The 6,000-nt window shown below is 39.7% G+C and overlaps 1 protein-coding gene across 2 annotated transcripts in view; it reads left to right on the forward strand.

Moving 5' to 3' along the window:
- pax5 (paired box 5) overlaps positions 1–6,000 on the forward strand; it is a 61,985-nt gene that overhangs the window by 10,670 nt on the left and 45,315 nt on the right. The gene's annotated exons all lie outside the window — the stretch shown is intronic.

Consider the following 6,000-nt stretch of genomic DNA (forward strand, 5'->3'; position numbering starts at 1 on the left):
GGAAACGTTTCCCCTGAATTCTTCTCCGCTTCCAAAAAAAAAAAAAAATGTTAAGCCGTCTTTACGCAAGAAATTGGATAGATTCCTCCCCAAGTGCAACTCCATTTAAAGGGCATTTCCATGTTATGGTGATAAAAACCTGCAAGATCAAAAATAACATCAAGTCTTTAAAATGCAACTCGTGCAACATGTTCAGAGAATTATGCCACCGTTTGCGATAAACAAATGCCTTTATAGAATTTGTAAGTCATTGCATTTGTGCCCATCAGTATTTATAGGCTAGGAAAAATAAATTTCAAACATATAATCCCCATAAATCGTCGCCAAGAATGGTGAGAGTGTGAACGCCTAATGCCAACAGTAAATACACAGATAAGTGAATAAATAGTTATCTGGAGGTTTTTGTAGGTCACAAGTCATTCCTCCCCATCTCTTTACAAGGCAAGGCGTATTTCATGCCCCGGCCCAGATAGGAGAGGTGAAAGGAACCATTTCATTTACTCTTATCTGAGAAAGAGGGGAGAGAGAGGGAGGGGGGGGAGAGAGAGAGAGCCTTCTCTGCAGATACCTGTGCAGAGCAGGACGTTGGTTTCTATAAACGACCCGGCAAAAACTGTGTCTTTTATTCACAGAGAGGTTTCAGGACATTATAATAAAGAGAGGGGGGGGATGCAATAATGCTCTGACACAACGACACAAAACATCCTCAGAGAGTGTGTGGAGGACTTGAATTTGGCTCATGTAGGTCAGCGGGCTGCTTCAAGCTTTGAGGAATATCTGAATATGTGCTTCCTCTCGGCCTCGCAGGACACAGTGCTGGGACATTAAGGGGTCAGGGTTTTCAGTGAACTCGCAGAAAGTAGATTACGTAAAAAAATCAGTGGATTTTTTAAATAAAAGTAAGATCATTACACCGGTAGGGCTCTCAAAATGTTTCAATAACCGTCATTTTAATGAGCAATAGCATTGAAAAGTACCAAACTTTCACTTTATCAAACAAACATACAAAGAACTTCAGATCATCTGACTTTTTTTTTAAACAACAACAGAAGCAAAGAGAGAGACAGAGCAGCATTTAAATGACACAAAGACAACAGCAATATTTCAAAACCAATACGTTGCCAACGTATTTGTGCAATTTAAATGCGTCTATTTGTAGTTAAAAACAAGACATTACAGTATTGGATGGACTTCTAATTTTGTTTCCATGAAAATGAATCATGTAGAAGAATCCGGTATCGTGACAATCGTTTACACGAGGATGGAGAAGTTAAGCTCAAGAGCATGCAGGTGAGCCAAACTTAATATCCCAACTCAAGATCTTTACTACATTGCATAGCCCGACCCGACCCCCCCTTTTCCAACCGCAATCCAACATCAACTTAAAAAAAAAAAAAAGATGTAAATGTCAAAACAAAAACAAACACTATAGGTACCAGCAGGGGCAGAGTGTGTTGGTTATCAGAATCTGCAGTCATTGAAACCCCCGTTAGACAAACTGGGATTTGGGGCCAAGGCATTAAATATAAAAAAAAATGGACCTGACTTATTTATATAAGTACAGACGGTATATTGATATATATTTGTGCCATTCAGACAGTGTCACCTCTTCTGCTCTGAGTGTCTCTTTAAGACGTATACAACATAACGTTTGCTTCTTTATGATAAATCAAAAGGACTTGAGAAATGGGAGTGTACGCCGCCCTGTGCTTTATAAAGGACCACATGCTGCTCTCTCTCTTTCACTTGCAGCAGTTTTGGGTTGAAAATATAAATTATGATTTGTTGGTTTTCGATACCATTGATTATTACAATGGATTTTTAAAAACACTTGGTATTAATGTATAGAAAACTTTGACAAACCTTAGCTCCTGAGTACGTGCAGGGTCGAAGGTTAAGACAGTGTAGAGAGTTCGCTTGCAGTTTTCGTCAAACAAGAAATGACCCAGTACTGGGTGCCTCAGACTTCAAATTTCGTTGCTGTGGTAACTAAACAGCTTTCAATACCGCTTCATTTTTTACAAAAATTTAATCTAAGTTCAAAATTCTGGTATTGTGACAACTCAGCATCTAATCCCATCCAATTCCATCAACAGGCTCACACACGGGGAAGCCAATTCATTTTTCAACGTACAAAACCGTTTCATGAATGTCCCAATGATGTGTTTCTAGAAACCAAACTCCCATCTTTTCTAGAGCTGTGGCATGTGTAAACTCACTGCAGGGCCCTTTAAAGCAGCTTTTCCCTGCACAGTCACAATGTGTCAAATCTTCCATCCTTTAAAACATTTCAACACGAGTTTGAAACAGTACAATCTCCGCTATTTTGACGATCTGTAGTATTTAGTATCTTTAAGTCAACCAATAGCTGCCAAGTGCAAAATAGAGAGATTGAGAGTTCTGTCTGAATTGAATGTATGCAGGAGTTTGCCAGCAATTTTTGGTAATTTAAGAATTTAGCCATTATCGGGTGCCTATAGGACTTATTTGTTTGTTGCCTGGGTAACCAAATAGGAAGTGATATCGTTTCACTTTTATTTGTATCCTTTAAGTTTAAAATTCTTTCTTCACATCAACCCTACACAGTAAAGCTACTAAAATAAAAACGCAGTCACCCTGGTCTGTAATTCAGCAGATTGCTCCTTTAATTGAGTATGTTTGATAATATTGTCCTTTAACTGCATTCTTCGTTGCTACAATTTGTTGTCGGCATGAAAACTCTGAGTTTGGTTCAACCACTTTTCATGGACTTTGCATGAAACTGAACTCTGTCTGTATCTTGCTGTCTTTAGTAAATCGTGCAGTCTGCAGCAAACATTAATAAACGTCCATAAAGAGGCGTGAACTGTTGATGAAGATCGGGACTGTTACAATCAGTGGTTCTCAACTGGTCTCACCTCAGGACCCTCCGCCAACCTCTTCGACTCTAATCTCTAATATTCTTTAACCAATCAGATTTATTTAATGTTAAACTGTGCGCTCTGGACATCAGGCGGTACACAACGTGTGACAGAACAAAGACAAAGACAGGACAAAACGCACACTTCAAAATGGCTTCATATGGACCTCTGAAAACAGCTCTGCGACCCACTTTTGGGTCCCGACCTACCAGTTGAGAACCACCGTCTGTTTGACAGTGAAAATATGATCTGTGTGAGAATAGCTTTGTTTGGCTTCACATACTGAGACTCTCTAGACTTCACATTTCTGCGTTTATTCCAATTCTCTAAGTACGGATTTATTTATATTTGAGCTGGAGGAAAACCTGTGTGTGTGTGTGTGTGTGTGTGTGTGTGTGTGTGTGTGTGTGTGTGTGTGTGAGTGTGTGTGTGTGTGTGTGTGTGTGTGTGTGTGTGTGTGTGTGTGTGTGTGTGTGTGTGTGTGTGTGTGTGTGTGTGTGTGTGTGTGTGTGTGTGTGTGTTTCTTTATTTCACACTGGTGGAAGAAAGATGAGGACAGAGGGACAGGTTCAGGGGACAGCTTTGTGTTTGAGGGGGTATCCCTGCTGGGGAAATGTGTTTAAAATCTATTACCCCCACAGCTAGGATTAGTGTATGTGTGTGTGTGTGTGTGTGTGTGTGTGTGTGTGTGTGTGTTAACACGTGCGTTTCCCCTAAAGACGTAATCACTATGGTAATACAAAAGCCAATGGATTAGTTTTAGAAAAAAAAACCTGGTTGATTTATACTCTGCCTTTGGTGAGATATGTGCATGTACAGTAAATACACAAACACAGCTGAGGACAGAGAGAGAGAGACTACTTTAACTTTCTCCTTCATACACACTATGTCATCAGCGCTCACCTTACAAGCTATCTTAGCACCGGTTAGCGCTGTTGTCTTAAAGCGTGAGGTCCTTGATGTTGTCTGACCTGGCTCGGCTGGTTTGTGCCTTTTAAAGAAATCATTTGCAAAGACGTAAATGTGTCAGAAGAATTTCCTACACTGCTGATCCATCCAAAGTCTACCCTGCCTCTCCTCAAGTGCATGCTGGGAGAACTTCCAGCTGAAACTGTTAGCTTAATAATCAATTAGACAACCGAGAGAAAATAAATCGTCAAGAAGTTGACTCAGAAATGAGTTGCTTTTGGATTTTTTAAGCAAAAGTGTCAACGATTCTCTGTTTTTTTTAGCTTCTTCAAATAATCTTTGTAAACTGAGAATATCTTTGTGTTTGGGGCTGTTGGTATGACTAAATGTGATGTAAAGACTCCATCTTGTGGATCGTTGTTTTGTCCTTTTCTAACCTATAAAGTGGATGGATTTAGATTATAGCTCATAGTGCTGCTTCATGCCCACGTCGTCTTCTTCTTGCTGTTCCTGCTCCTCTGCTGCCGCTGCTGTGTTTGTCAGTCAAAAGAGGAAGTTTGAGTGAACATGCAGATGTTGTTCTTTTGTGTCTTGGCTTCCAGTAGTCAAAGAACAGCGGATTAAAACAGGAATATTAGTCGTATATCTTCAGTAAGGGGCCCAGGGCCAGGCTGTGGTCAGTAATGAATTGAAATCCCTTCATTTACTTCAGATCTCAGCTTACTCTGCCCGGGCGGAAATGTCAAAGTTTGCACTTTAGAATAGACTAACTCCTATCTTTTTTTGCTGAGCCAGAAAAATCACATCAGGAAAAGAAAACTGGTGTGTTAGAAGTCTTGATACAGTAAATTGTCTTAGTTTGGAAATGTAATATTTCTCAACAAAAGTCATGAATAGGCTCCCACAGAAAATGAGATTATAAAAGTTTCCTTGTTTATAGAGTAAATATGATCAGTTTTGGTTTGGATTAAAGGGAGTTAAGATTTCCATGCAGGTTTTATGTGACGCACGGCTTTACTTTATTTGTTGGGCCTTTTTGCCTTTATTAGACAGGACAGCTGAAGAGAGACAGGAAACGCTGGGATGAGAGAGTGACATGCAGCAAAGGGCCGAGGTCGGATTTGAACCCACAGCCGCTGTGATGAGGACTATAGCCCAATATAACCGCTGGGCTTCAGCGCTCCCACACAGCTGTATTAAGTGTTGCTAACCAACAGACAAAAGCTGTTTATGGCACAAACACACAACACAATGTTTTTGTCAAAGCATCGTTGAGCAGCGCTGAAAGAGTTTTGTCTTTCACTCAACAGGAACAATAAGAGAAAAACAAGGATTCCTTAATCCAGACTGAGCTAAGGTTGTCAAAATGTTCGATACCTCTTCACTTTTACCATGCCATTTCTTTTAAAATCATATAAACTCATTTATGTTGATGGTCAGTATCATCAAAAAGTACATGCCTTGTTGTGTTGTTCTGCCACGAGCTAAAGAGAGAGCACTGTCTGAACTGCACAAATACGTCTGCAATGTTCCTGCAACAAAATGTCAGCAATTAAAAAAAAGTGTTCAGAAGTTTGCTGCATTTTTATTCAGCCAGTCTCACAGATGACTGGAGCAGATCCTGAAGTATGTACTCATTCAAAAACAGACTTTGAATCATGGATCCAGAATCATTTTGAATCAAAAATAGATTCTCAATCGAATCGTGACTCCAAGAATCAAAAATCAAATCGTGAGACACCCAAAGATTCCCAGCCCTAATCGACAGCGTTGTGTAGAGATGAAGTGTAAAACGATTGTGGGCATGGTTTGTTATTTTACTGTAGGCTACTGTCAGCATTCAGCGACGGAAGACTGTGTTTAAGCCCCTTTAAATTGTCTTCTTCTGTCTTGTCTTTTTTTTTTTTAAATCAAGTCTTTTGTTGTCTGAAATCCGATCACCAGCAGTTCACAGAAGAATCGTGATGATTATGTCAGAAAAGCAACAATAATGGGACGTTCAATTTTCTGTTGTGTCTTTCCAGCAATCTAATTAGAGGACAAGCCGAGCCTCAGACGCTTATAATTGAGCAAACTGATACGTTTTTTTAATCAATTATTTGGTCACTGCTGGTTATCTGCTGTTGTCTGAAACCACCATATTTAAGTCTTTTAAAATCGTCTCAAAATGACTTCATCAACCTTTATTTAG

Source organism: Labrus bergylta, chromosome 1, assembly GCF_963930695.1.
Source record: "Labrus bergylta chromosome 1, fLabBer1.1, whole genome shotgun sequence".
Classification (NCBI taxonomy): domain Eukaryota; kingdom Metazoa; phylum Chordata; class Actinopteri; order Labriformes; family Labridae; genus Labrus; species Labrus bergylta.